The sequence below is a fragment of the Thalassophryne amazonica genome, chromosome 21 (assembly GCF_902500255.1).
Source record: "Thalassophryne amazonica chromosome 21, fThaAma1.1, whole genome shotgun sequence".
In the NCBI taxonomy this organism is placed as follows: Eukaryota; Metazoa; Chordata; class Actinopteri; order Batrachoidiformes; family Batrachoididae; genus Thalassophryne; species Thalassophryne amazonica.
The window spans coordinates 25,391,459-25,406,325 of NC_047123.1; positions in this window are offsets into that span (position 1 = coordinate 25,391,459).

Below are 14,867 nucleotides of genomic sequence, written 5' to 3' on the forward strand. Positions count from 1 at the left end.
ATGTTGTGCACACATATAGCAGTTGAAGCCCTATATTTTCCAGTCCATGACCCCTCCAGTGCTTTGTGACACCTTCATGTGCACACCATGGAAGTCTGGTCCTTGCAGTCTTTTTGTTTTGTCAATTGCTACCTTTGAGAATGAAGAAATAAACAAAAAACAGAAGCATCCATCTCCTTCAAACACAAATTCTTTATGGAAGTCTTGGGAATCTTGTCTTGCGAACCACCCCCGCAAAATTATGTGAAGTAAAAACTAGGACATCATGCAGAGAAGTGGTTTATGCCCAGTTGGCCTAATCCCATTATGCCTAATCAGAAATTCCCATTTTGTAGCAGCATATATACCCAGTTGGCTTACTCCCAGTTGGTTTATTCCCATTTTGTCTACCTGCTATATTTCCCTTATTCCCATTATGTCTCCTCCTAAGTTATAGAATGTATGTCATTTATAACACTCTTCTTGTGTTTGTGAGAAATTTCTTATTTGTTAATATCATAAATTATTTGTTTTCTTAGATTCCCCTAACCCTAACCTTTTACAATTATTCCTTGAGTTGTCTTTTATATTTATATAACATGAGAATGAGCATAATATATGTAGTAGACAAACAGGAATACTATTCACGATGAAAGTCGATGAAATGGGAGTAGACCAAATGGGAAGGAGACCAAATGGGAAGTAGACCGAATGGGAAGTAGACCAAATGGGAAGCAGACTGAATGGGAGTAGACCAAATGGGAAGTAGACCGAATGGGAGAAGGCCAACTGGGATGTTACCCAGACAAACCATCATAAGGCAAGTTGCAAAGTTCCTATGTTGCACAGTTTATTTTATACATTAAAATATTTCTGCAATTGCTACAGCTCAGCCTATAAAAGGCTGAAGGGATATTGTCGTCACCCCGGTGGGCTTGGGGTGTGGGCGAGTGCTGGGTGTCATCAACAGCTGGCTTGTTAGGGCTATTGCTCTGGAATGGACAGGTCTCAAGTCACCAAACCTACAGGGAAGGTACATCAGATTAAGACTTTGGTCAAGCTTGAAAATGGATGACATTGACCTTGACCTCAAGGGCACAGTGCAGAAGGTCTTGCCAATACCATAGGAATTCTGCCACCCAAAGATTTTACTAGTATTTCTTTAATGAGTGAAAATATTTTTCTCAGATGTTTTAGCATTTCTGAGAGTTCTGTATTTTTTGGCTCAATGTAATGATATTGCGTAAGGCAGGGGTGGGGGCCAAGTGGTTGAAGGTTTCCCACCCCTGCCCATTTGTCTATGTAATGTGGAGTTGTGTTAGGAAGGGCATCCGATGTAAAACTTGTGCCAAATCAACATGCAGATCCACATACAAAGAATAAAACTTTGAACGCACATTTGATAAAAATATAAACTGTGCGATATCGTCTTTGATGGTTGGATATGTCTGTCTCTTGCTCACACGTGCACACTTATAACATGTACGCATCTGGATCTAATTGTACCAACATAGGAAATAATTGGGCAGTTGACTCAAATTCCGTTATTATTTTGTAATTTTAGTAGACAAATGGTGCCATGTGCCACGCTTTAATTACACTAATACAGTATGTCTGAATGAGCCACAAACAGCAAATTTGAGCCTACAGGGGGAAATTTTGTTTCCAGACTTGTGTTATTGTGAAATATGCATTTTTAAAAAAAACCATTAACGATTGTAACTGCAGATAGGCTTTTTCCTTGATCACTAAGGGACATGTGGGCCATAATTGTAGGTCTGTTTAAACAGTTTGGAAAAAATAAATGGAACGTTATAGAGTCACCTTCCATTTAGCATGACATATGAGACTAAGTACCATAAGGTTGCGGCCAGGTCAGCACACAATCTCTGCGATTTTGAATAATGCAATCAAGAAATGGTACTGAACTGAAATAAACTGAGGGTACATGTGAAAAAAAATAAAATGCTTTATTTAATTAGAACAATTTTCTCAGGTTTTGGATGCAAATAAATTAAAGATGAAAGTCTCCACGTCTTAACCTGCATATTTTATAGGCATTGTGGTGACACAGGTTTTAAACAAACTGCCATGAACGTTCTGGCAAACAGATTTCAGCCTTGCATACCGAGACACTCTGAATCCTCACTTAGCTTCTCAAATGCTGCATTGACTCTACAAAAATCACAGCATCTTCCGCAAATTCAAGGTCATTAAACTTTTCCTTGGCAGCAAAGGCATTTAAGCTGCTGGTTTTTACCACCCCAACCAACACCCAGTCTATGCAATCATTAAACAATGAAGGAACCATCACGAATCCCTGAGGAACACCGGTATTCAGCCCCCACTTTGCACTGAGCCTATTTTTAGGCTGGCTTTGATGTCCAGCATGTTCTTGGATATCTCGAAAATTCTCAACATGTCTTGCTCTGTCAACATAATCAAATGCATTGCAAAAATCAACAGGCAGTCCACATGGTAACAGTATCCATGAGGGAATATGCAGAGAGGCAGCCCAAAAATACAAGCAGAGTGTCAAGGCACAGACAATATTCATACCAAGCATGCAATCCACAAGATGGTAGGCAAATGTGGAAATGATGATAATAGCAGCAAAATTCAGCAACAGGAACACAAATACTAGCGATAATTTTGTGAAGACTGGCATGGGAGCTGGACATTCTGGCAGTCATATTACACAACTGTATGAGTAGTCAACAAAAAGTGTGAACATAAAAGCACCAACAGAAGTGTGACTGGGACAGGCAGTAATCTCATCAAGCTATCAATACCTGCTAATTAGTTTTAACGGTGCAGATATTCAAATTAAATAATACTACAATTTCACTCAACAGAAATACTGAAGCACCGACTTCTTAGATGCTTCATTAGTTAAATTAATGGCACAGTAAGACACATTCTCAGATATTTATATTAAAATGCTCAGAAATGACAAACACAGTTGAATTCATGATGAGCTACGAATAGCAAGCCCTGGACCCAAGACACTAACTGTCACTCAAAGTGACCATGCCCCTAAATATTTATAACTTGATGCCTTAAAATAGCTTAAATGTATGAGTTGTTTTAAAAAAATGCCCTCTGTGCAGTTGTCATGAATGAGGAAACAAGCTAGAAATCAAACCTGTTTTGTACCAGGGTGTAAACATGCCCAGGTTCAGTGGTTGTTCGAGGAATTGCAGGTTTTGGTACTTCCACATTGCTTCCATGTCTCATCATCAAAGGTGCAGCTTGATTCTAGTGTATAGAAGACCAAACAAAAGTATAAATTTGAGTTTGTGCACCAGCCACAGAATAGGTCCTAGCTTTGTAATATTATCCAAGTGAAGAAAAAAAAAATCCTCCTAGTCATGTTTCTAGTATACAGATCATAGGAAAATGAGGGGTTAAACAATTCTTGAGGTAAACTTTTATTTTGGCAAGTTGTCTTGGGATCAGTTTCATGGTGAAGCAAAGAAAACATGAAAAATCACCAGTAACATGAAGACTTTGGAAAATGTACCCCAGTTTTAAATCACTGTGGTGTAATAACACTTTCCCATCAAAACGTCAGGGTAAATTAGTATTTACATTTAGATTTTTGCAGTTTCGAACTTAGTCCAGCATTAAAACAGAAGCAGGACTAGCCAGTAATCAAACCACCGAACCTGCAGCCATCCTCGCAAGATATGGTGTTGCAAGACCACGAATGAAAACTGGATTGCCTCCAGATGAAGATCCAGATCTGTTGGCGTGTTGATGGTCTGTGCATTAAATGGTGTGAGTCATGTAACATAAAAGCAAATTAAAATGTGATCATATTGTAGTGTAAACATGATTCTCCATCATGCCCTTATCAAGAGGACTCACTTACATTTTATTACCTGCAGTACGGTTATCATCCATTTCTGACATGTTTAATGTGAGGAAAAACATTTTGAGGGCTTCAAATTTCACATATAGTTTTAACTGCCTCAAACATGGAAATGGAAAAGCTTTCTCTATTTTGCCTCTTTTTCCCTTGGTAGATGATGTCACCGTTTGCTGATGATATTCTTTTCTTTCCTCTGGCTGTTGGACAGCAATCTATGGAACCCAGGAGAGGTCACTTAAAGTGATATTTTTTTCTGGCCATGGTAATTTTGTGCATGTTTTCCTTTAATTGACCCCTTGAATTAATAAAACATGTGCACGTTTTATTAATGGAGCACTCAAATTAATAAAACTTGCACACGTTTTCCTGGCCGTGATAATTTGTGTGCACATTTTCCTTTAATTGGGCCCTGGAATTAATAAAATGTGCAGACAATATAATAAGACATGGCACAATATAATAAAATGTGTGCACAATATAATAAAATGAGCACACAATATAATGAAATGTGCGCACAATATAATAAAATGTGAGCATAACAAATGGAAATGGGCTTCATTTATATAGTGCTTTTTCATCTGCATCAGACGCTCAAAGTGCTTTACAAATAATGCTCACATTCACCCCGATGTGAAGGTGCTGCCATACAAGGTACTCACTACACACTGGGAGCAAATACAGGATTAAGGACCTTGCCCAAGGGCCCTTAATGATTTTTCGGTCAGGGTGGGATTTGAACCAAGGATCCTCTGGTCTGAAGCCCAAAGCTTAAACACAAGACCATCACCTCCCCAAAATGAAATGAAACGTGCTCACAATATACTGAAATGTGCACACAATATACTGAAACGTGCGCACAATATAATGAAACATGCACACAATATAATAAAACGTGCACACAATATAGTAAAATGAGTGTGCAATGTAGTAAAATGTGCGCACAATATAATAAATAAATGCACAATATAATAAAATGAGCGTGCAATATAGTAAAATGTGTGCACAATATAATAAATAAGTGCACAATATAATAAAACGAGCGTGCAGTATAGTAAAATGTGCGCACAATGTAATAAATAAGTGCACAATATAATAAAATGAGCACACAATGTAGCAAAACGTGCACACAATATAATAAATAAGTGCACAATATAATAAAATGAGCATGCAATGCAGTAAAACATGCACAATATAATAAATAAGTGCACAATATAATAAAATGAGCATGCAATGTAGTAAAACATGTGCACAATAGAATAAATAAGTGCACAATATAAGAAGATGAGCGTGCAATGTAGTAAAACATGCACACAATATAATAAATAAGTGCACAATACAATAAAATGAGCGCACAATGTAGCAAAACGTATGCACAATATAATAAATAAGTCCACAATATAATAAAATAAGCGTGCAATGTAGTAAAACATGCGCACAATATAATAAATAAGTACACAATACAATAAAATGAGTGCACAATGTAGCAAAATGTGCACACAATATAATAAATGAGTGCACAATATAATAAAATGAGTACACAATGTAGTAAAACGCGCACAATATAATAAATAAGTGCACAATACAATAAAATGAGCGCGCAATGTATTAAAATGTGCGCACATTCTCTCCACATGCAAAACATTTTGCGACGACACTTCCAGGGCTCCGTAGCTAATCACTTAACATAAGATGAAGAAAAAGTCCTGCTTGTAACCTGTATTTTTTATTTTTTATTTTATTTATATCTTTAGATTGATGCTTAGTTTGGAGTTTGGAGCACTAATGATGCACAGAACTAAGCCATCTTGACTAATAGCTCTTCTGAGCCAGGGTAATGGGTGTTGGGGTGCTGGCACAAGAGGACAATCACAGCAAGTGCCTCCACAAAGTAAGACAAGTACAAAGAGTCCAGTTCAGTGGTAGAATTAAGGTCCAAGCCATCAACATGAATGCCCGCCCAGTCATTAGATACCCAAAGTCTGGCACCCTGAGACTGAGTCGTCAAAGTGTCAAAACCACCATCCAGGATAAAACAAGAAACTTGCAAAAAAAAAACAAACAATCAAAAAACAAAAAAAAACCTGCTCCCCAGAGACAAATCATTAAATGAGAACCTCAGACATCATAGAAGACCAGACCCCTTCATGGCATGAATCAGTGGCACATAGAAGGGGTTGGCTGACTAGCAAAAGCTGTGCTGAACGACAGCAGAGGCTCTGATCGAGGCCCTAAGCACCAGGACCACAGCAGTCTACCAAAGCAGACAGGATCTGACATGCAGACTGTCCAGTTGTGCTCCAGAAACCATGCAGCACATAATATCAGGGTGCAAGATGCACCCTATGACTGTGTACACTGAGAGGCACAACCAACAGAAACATCTGTGCCAAATACGGAGGTTAGTACCAAAAGTCCAGAGGAAGGATTTTTTAAAAATATGTATATATGAACTCCCTAATATTGACACTGACCACCCCCCCCCCCCAAAATTTTTTTTTATATCATTTATACTCTAGTGTGCACAACATTGATGTACTATCAATCAATTTCATTCCAATTCTGGCCTCGCTCCCTTCCCGTCTGAATCCTTTATCCTGGTTCATGTAGTCCCTGAAAAATAACATGAGCAAAGCAAAGTAAAAATATGATAAGAATGTCACAATGGAGGGATTAACCCAACGCAAGAATGCACCACGGCTGTTACACACAGCTGTGCCCTTTGCCAGATAACCTGATAGCCACGCTCGAACCATAATTTACAAGTCTGTATTGTTGTTGTTTTTGTGGGACGTCAGTCTGTCTCACCCTGAGTTACCTTTGTCCTTGCCATCACACTCTGTCTGTTACTCTCTCCCTCTCTCTCTCCCTCCAGATGTCTGGTCACCAGCTGTGCACAGATGGCTGAAAGACGCAGACAGGATAGTTTTTATATGCACACGCACACGCACATGCACACGTGCAGGATGACCTGCTTCAGCAGGGATCCAGGACTGTTGTGTTCCTTAAGTTTAAAAATGGTAAATGGACCGCATTTATATAGCGCTTTCCATCTGCATTAGATGCTCAAAGCGCTTTACAATAATGCCTCACATTCACCCAGTTGTGAGTGGTGAAGATAAAGATAAGGTAAAGATTTTGCACTCTCCACATGGAGACCACATGGATATGACACAGACCCCCCCCCCCCCCCCCCCCCCCCACCACCCTCCTCCCAGAATCCCTGTTGTCTTCAGCCAAACATGGGCTCAGGTCAGAGAGGGTCAAGAATGTGGCTGTGTCGCTAATCGGATTAGGGTGTTTTTTTTTGTGGCTAATATGAAAGTGATTAGATTGTGGCTTTGGAATGTTTCTGGTAAAAACATGGTTTGTTCAATAACCTCTATTATTTGATCAGTTTTAATTCAATGATTTTGAATCATGGGAAAGGGTGCTTTTGTCCCATTTTTTTAAAAAATGGATAAAAATCAAATATTTTAGGATAAAATAATGATAATTTCTTAACAAGCTGGACATGATGCAAACTAAAGAGAGAATTAGTACACTTTTTTAAATTGACTTCAATTCTTGCACATTTGAATGCAAATAGCAAAGCACAAACAAGAGGCCATTAAATATAAGAAAGTCCTTCATTCATTACAACAAACTATTTTTTTTATTTTTTTATTTTTTTGCAGAAACAGCATTTATAAAAAGATTTTATGCAAAAAGTCAGAGAATTAAAAAGGGGAAAAAACAAACACACACACCATGTAATCACACAACACAAGATAAATAGAAGGTTAAAGCCACAGCATCAGGGACACTGTGTGTGCACAGAATGAAGAAAAAACAAACAGCACTTTAAAATAAGTTTCTTGTTTATCCCATATTTATGTGGGGTCAAAGGTTGCATTGCTCCCCAAGGTTGGATAATTTTGGTGTTTACCATCTTACTCAAGGATTTTCAACCACAATTGGGGACTGAACCCACTGACCTTTTGGTTAGTGTCAAACCCAGTCAGCCGCTCGAGATGAACTGCATATATTCAGCCAGGACAAGCCAAAGTAATTTAAAAGTCACAGTCACAGGCCAATGTCAAATATGATCCCAGTGCTTATATACAGGAGATATTTAAGTAGACTGCATTTATATAGCACTTTTCCATCTGCATCAGATGCTCAAAGAGCTTTACAATAATGCCTCACATTCACCCTATGTCAGGCTGCTGCCATACAAGGCGCTCAGTACACACCGGGAGCAACTAGGGGATTAAGGACCTTGCATGTAAGATATTCATCAATCATGACTCCTAAAAATTTTGTTTCTTTTACCCATTGTATATCCATTCCATCTATTTGTAATGACACATTATTTTTTTGCTCTATCATTAAACAATATAAAATTTGTCTTATTAATATTTAGTGACAATCTGTTTATATCAAACCAATGTTTAACTTTTTCCAACTCTGTATTTATCACTTGTGCTACTTCCTGTATATCTGATCCAGAGTAAAACAGCGTTGTATCATCAGCAAATAAAATGCTGCCAAGCACATTGGATACATTCACAAAATCATTGATATACAAAATAAACAGTTTGGGTCCAAGTACCGATCCTTGTGGTACTCCATAAATAATGTTACACAATTCTGATTTGGTATTATTTATCTGAACAAACTGTTTTCTATTTTCTAAGTAGCTTTTTTACCCACTGATGTGCAACACCTCTTATTCCATATTGTTGTAACTTGTGAAGCAATCTTGAGTGGTCTATAACATCAAAAGCCTTTTTCAGGTTGATAAAAATACTTACAAAATAATCCTTATTATCTATTGTTGTTGATATTTTCTCTATTAGTTCCATAATTGCCATAGCTGTCGAATGTTTTGTTCTAAATCCATACTGAGCATTATTTAAAATATGATGTTTCTCAATAAATTTATCCAACCTTGTCACAAAAACTTTTTCCATAATTTTAGAAAACTGTGGAAGCAATGATACTGGCCTGTAATTAGAAAAATTATGTTTGTCTCCATTTTTATATAATGGGACTACCTTGGCAATTTTCATTTCATCTGGAAAAATCCCAGTTGACAGAGACAGATTACAAATATAAGTAAATGGTTCAATAACAATTTCTATTATACTTTTTACAGTCATCATTTGAATGGCCATCTCAAGAAATTTGTAAAAGATGCAACAATACTATGAACCACTAATATAAAATCAAGTGTGTGCTGGTCCATTATCATTTATCTGGTGGTGCATCCATGGTGGATTCAGATCTACTCACAGACCTTTTAATGTACATCTGTCAACAAAAGTTCAACATTTTATTAATGTATAATTGAACAAATGCAGCCTGTAAGTCAAAACAAACTGGGGATCAGAGATCAGTCGAAGAGTAATTGAAGTTTCAGAGTTTAGATAAAAGTCAAACATAAAAGAAAATGCAGGCTCAGAGCCCTACGTTAGTAGTAGCATAGCAAGTCAGAAAAGCCTGGAAAACTCAGCCGGAACACGGAGTACAATCTGGCAGGGAGCTGACATATGGCTCATAGACTAAACACTGGGGTGTATAGGCAAATCCGTCACAGTGGGCAAGTTTGGCAAATCTGCCAAGTCATGCTTGGGCAATGCTAGTGCTAGCAAGCTAAGCAACGGTTGCTACTGTATTGGCTGAATTAGTGTATGAAACCAGAAAACTGGAAATTTTAATCACACTTTAGTCACTCCAAACTAACACTAATTTGTCCTTTGCGAGCTGATGAGGTTCTATAGATCCAACCGATGAGATGAAAACAAAATATCTGATAGGATGCCAACCCCTCTGGGGGGAGGGATTACTACTCCAACAGCATACAAAAGTATTTGTAGGTCTGATGGTTTTACTGATTTTGGAGTATACTGGACTCTTTATTTCAGTCTGTTGCCCAGGTGCTGTTACTGTTCGTGTCCTCTCCTCCCTTGCTCCAGTACAACCATCAATCATAGTGCCATTGAAGTCAGTTTGCAGGCATGTTGTATTTGCAGACTGTTGTGTAAAGTGTAAACAGGAAGGGAGCTCGGATGTATCCTTGGGGAGCTCCATTTGCACTAGGTGACCTTGTTACACCATCAGTTGATGAATAACTGCTAAACCAGTGTTGGCTGATCCTTATTCAAGTATGTGTCTGTGTCCAAGTTACCGCCATAGTGAGAAGGAAGGGCAGATCAATCGCTTTCTTAGGACAATCTTTGATTGACAACTGTTTGGGTTTTCACAAATCTAAGTAGGGAACATTGAAGATGTTTAAAGTTCACTTCTTTTTTTTTTTTTTTTTTACAAACCTATTAATATTAAAGGATCATGCGAAATCACGCCTCTGAAAGCTAAAATGGAAAAGTGGAAAGAATGGAAAGGATGCACTCATCTATCTACCCATCCATATTTCCGTCACTGCATTTTTTTTTACAGGGTACATACCTCAGCTTTGGAAAGGTCTTGGAAAAATGCTAGCAAGCATTAGTAATTACACAATGCAATTTTAGGGTTCAGGTTGAGGTCTATTGGAGATCTACTACAGGTGTTCCCATTGAAACCTATATATTAAATTTTCATCTACTTGTGGAAAAAATAGATTTCTTGCATATGACAAGATTGTCCCAAGTGAGTAGCCCAGTCAAAGACAATGATTAATATGACTATAGTTGGAATGAACCAGAGGGAAAGCATTTTGGGGTAGGTGGGAATGATAAGGCCAAAGTGGACAAAACAGCATTAAAAGTAGGGTCAGGGGGTCAATGGACGAAACATGTTTCTGAGGATTTGATAGACTGTCAGCATCATGTAAACACAGACATAGTGTGAGATGAAAATAATCAGCAGACAGCATCAGTCAGGACGCCGGAGGATTCTAGCCATGAGAGAATTGTGTTTGATCAGATTGAGAGCTTGTTTTATCAGTCCATCACATCCTCCATTCAGCAGTCATTCCCTCTTTTGTTCTGCTTTCACCCCTGACCTTTGACCCGAGAACACTTCCTGGGGTGAGCACACAGTGTAAATCCATAAATACTGCTGAAATCAGACGTTTTAGTTTTAGAGGCTAAAATCAGTCCGGCAGAGGGAACAACAGAAGAGAATGACCAAAACAAGGGATACTGACTGGACTTTATCACGTTTCACTCCAGCTTGGAGTGAAACGTGATAAAATAACATCCATCCCCCAAAACCACCTATTTTCAATTAGTGCAGCATTTTAAATGTCAGCCTAATTGATTTTGATGGTTTATCCTCCAATAACTGCGGAGGATAAACTACTGTAACTACTGTAATATACAGATCCGTCTCTCTGTGATGTCCAGACCACATTTGTGTAAACAATACAAGTCCATAATAGAAAAAGCTGGGATGGAAAAAGGAAAAAAAAAAAAGAAGAAAACAGAGAAAACCCAACCCCAAACAAACAAACAAAAAAACCCCCAAACACCCCCCCCCCCCCCCAAATAAATAAATAAATAAAATAAAATAACATTGCAGTGATTCTTACATTTGTCTGAAGCCAAGACTTTTCATGTTTTTTGTCTGGTCAGCATAATTTAGTTCATAAATATATATAATTCTTGCCTTTCAGGACTGCAGCACATTCAAATAAATAAAGAACTAAAATAAAAAAATGATGTGACTTGGGTGACAAGGGTGCATGCCTAAGCTAAACACCTGTGATCTCGGTTCCCATAGACGGCTTTGCTTCAATCATCAATAACTGATATAACCATATGTGCAAGAGATGACTTTGGGATTTTTTTCTTCCCTTGGGGGGACATTCACAGGAAGAATAGGACAAAATAACATGTGAAACACTTCACTGCTTGGTATCCTCAATGCCAAAACATCTTTTCAGGAATGGCAACATTACAAAGTGGTAAAAGCTTCAGCGTCCCAACTTTTTTTGGAATCTGTTGCAGGCCTTAAATGCAGGAATGGATGGATATTTGTGTCCGCCAAGGACGTAATAAAATAATTTAAAATAATTTATTTATTGATATGTCTGTCTGTCTGTCTGTCTGTGTGTGTGCGACTGTTAGCAGGATTACGTCAAAACTGCTGCAGGGATTTTGACAAAATTTTCAACACAGATACATATTTGTAACTTCATTAAATTTCAGAGGTGATTTGGATATGGATCTGGATTCTGGATCAAGATTTCACTTTATATACGGTTTGAAGGATTACGTCAAAAGTACTTTACAGATTCTCACCAGATTTTCACCAGAGATACATATTAGGCCATGGAAGACTCCATTACATTTTGGATGTAATCCAGATCAGAATCCGGATTCTGGATCAAAATTTCACTTTTTATAGGCTTTGAAGGATTACGTCAAAACTACTTTGTGAATTCTCAACAAACTTGCACCACAGATAGATATTAGGACATGGAAGATTCCACTGAATTTTGGAGGTGATCCAAATCCAGATCTGGATTCTGGATCAAGATTTCCCTTTATATAGGCTTTGAAGGATTACTTCAAAACGACTTCACGGGTTCTCACCAAATTTGCACCACAGATAGATTTTAGGACATGGAAGACTCCACTGAATTTTGGAGGTGATCTAAATCCAGATCTGGATTCTGGATCAAGATTTCCCTTTATATAGGCTTTGAAGGATTACTTCAAAACGACTTCACGGATTCTCACCAAATTTGCACCACAGATAGATTTTAGGACATGGAAGACTCCACTGAATTTTGGAGGTGATCCAGATCCAGATTGGCGGGCATCAGAAATCTCTGTTTGCTCTTGTTCCAAATGAAATGAAGTTACCCCCCCCCCCCCCCCCCCCCCCCACACACACACACACACACACGCACACAAAAGTAATATTTTGGGCTCATAGTGTCTGCAATGAAATAAAAGTAAATGTAAATATAATTTTTGAAATTTCCATATTGTCCCAATATTTTCAATGTAACATCCAGTGTAACGAAAGTAAATCAAGCCTGTCTGTTGGACTGGAGTGGCTGGTTGGATAGTGTCTGACCGTGACCGTCAAGTTCTGGCTGTGGCATGTGTGATGGCAGGCAAAATAAACAACACTGTGTAGTTAGTCTTTCTGGCTGATTTTTTTCCTTTTCTTTTTGCTCTGAATGTGTTCCAGCCAGTTGCCTAAATTGGTTTTCTTAATCAGGAACGGCACTGACAGGAGACAAATACCAGACCACACCAGCGGAAAAGCTCATTCAAATTTGTGCTGTTTGGGAATGATTAGAATAAGTGCTTTGAGCATCATTAGTGATGCACAAAGCTCTCTAACCTTCCACGAATCAAAACAACATTATGAGATGTTTTAAACACGACATAAAAATCAAAGCAGTTTTGGAATTAGGGCACAGTGATGCATCGTAATGTTCAGGCACTTCGTCAGGATTTGTTTCATTTGGTGTTTCAAGCGTAAGGTAATAGAACCCACAGACATGAACAGAGGAAGTGTAAAGGCAAGCTGACCTTTGACCTCCAGATGACCTTTTGCAGGCCAGTTCTGGAATCCAAATAAGTGCATTCTCCATTTGGTCCAAATTGGACCTTCACCATTGCCAAAATGAATTGTTTAAGGGCGTGTTCAGCGTCAGCCTTCATTGACGTAGCAACTCCCAGCAAAAGGACCTGGGAGGAGCAGTCCAACAAACAGACAGGCAGACATGACCTTTATCCTAATGATGGACTTTTTTGGATATATGACCTTGAACCCACATTCATATACACTCACCAGCCACTTTATTAGGTACACCTTGCTAGTACCCCCTTTTGACTTCGGAACTGCCTTAATTCCTCGTGGCATGGAAACATTCCTCAGAGATGTTGGTCCATATTGACATGATGGCATCACGAAGTTGCCCATTCAACCAGTCTGCCCATTCTCCTCTGACTTCTGACATCAACAAGGCATTTTCGTTCATTCACCATTCTCTGTAAACCCTAGAGATGGTTATATGTGACCATCCCAGTAAATCAGCAGTTTCTGAAATACTCAGACCAGCCAGGCTGGCGCCAACAACCATGCCACATTCAAAATCACTTAAATCCTATTTTCTTCCTCATTCTGATGCTCGGTTTGAACTTCAGCAAGTGGTCTTCACCACGTCTAGATGCCTAAATGCATTGAGGTGCTGCCGTGTGATTGACTGATTAGCTATTTGTGTGATCACGCAATTGAACAGATGTACCTAATAAAGTGGCCGTGAGTGTAATGTGTCAAGTTGAACTCAAATTTTGACATTTGACCCCAATAACCTTGACCCCATAATAATTGACTTTGGATCAACTTGATACTGCCAGACATGGGGCCAAATACAAAAGTATTTGTATTTGAAAATACTTAAATACATTTTTTGGAGTATTTGTATTTGTATTTTATGATTTCGAATTCAAAGTATTTATATTTCAAATACATCGCCAATCCCAAGTATTTCCAAATACTTTTCAAATACTTTTCAAACTTGGGAATCTCTGTGACACTGTGTTGAGACACACCAGATATGACACTTTATTATTGTTTTGTGATATGGTGGATACAAAAGGATGCAATTTTGATGGAAACAGAATATATATTGTGATAGTTTGATTATTGCCTGTGATATTATAATAGTGAATTTCTGATAAAGCATTGAATCCTTTACTTATCAGTAGTATTTGGTCATGCTATTTTCACAATAAATTGTCACCGGTTTATCAGTTTTTGTGTTGATTTGTTGTTTATAGTTCATAGAAAGTATTTGTATTTGTATTTGAAATACTCAAAATATAAAGTATTTGTATTTAAATACAATGCAAAGTATTTGACCTCATGTCTGGATACTGCCTGGGCATTATTTTCTATACCTGCTTACTCCAATCAATTAATGGTGGCATCACGAAGTTGCCCATTCAACCAGTCTGCCCATTCTCCTCTGACCTCTGACATCAACAAGGCATTTTCGTTCATTCACCATTCTCTGTAAACCCTAGAGATGGTTATATATTATATATATTAATGGTGTCTCATATAT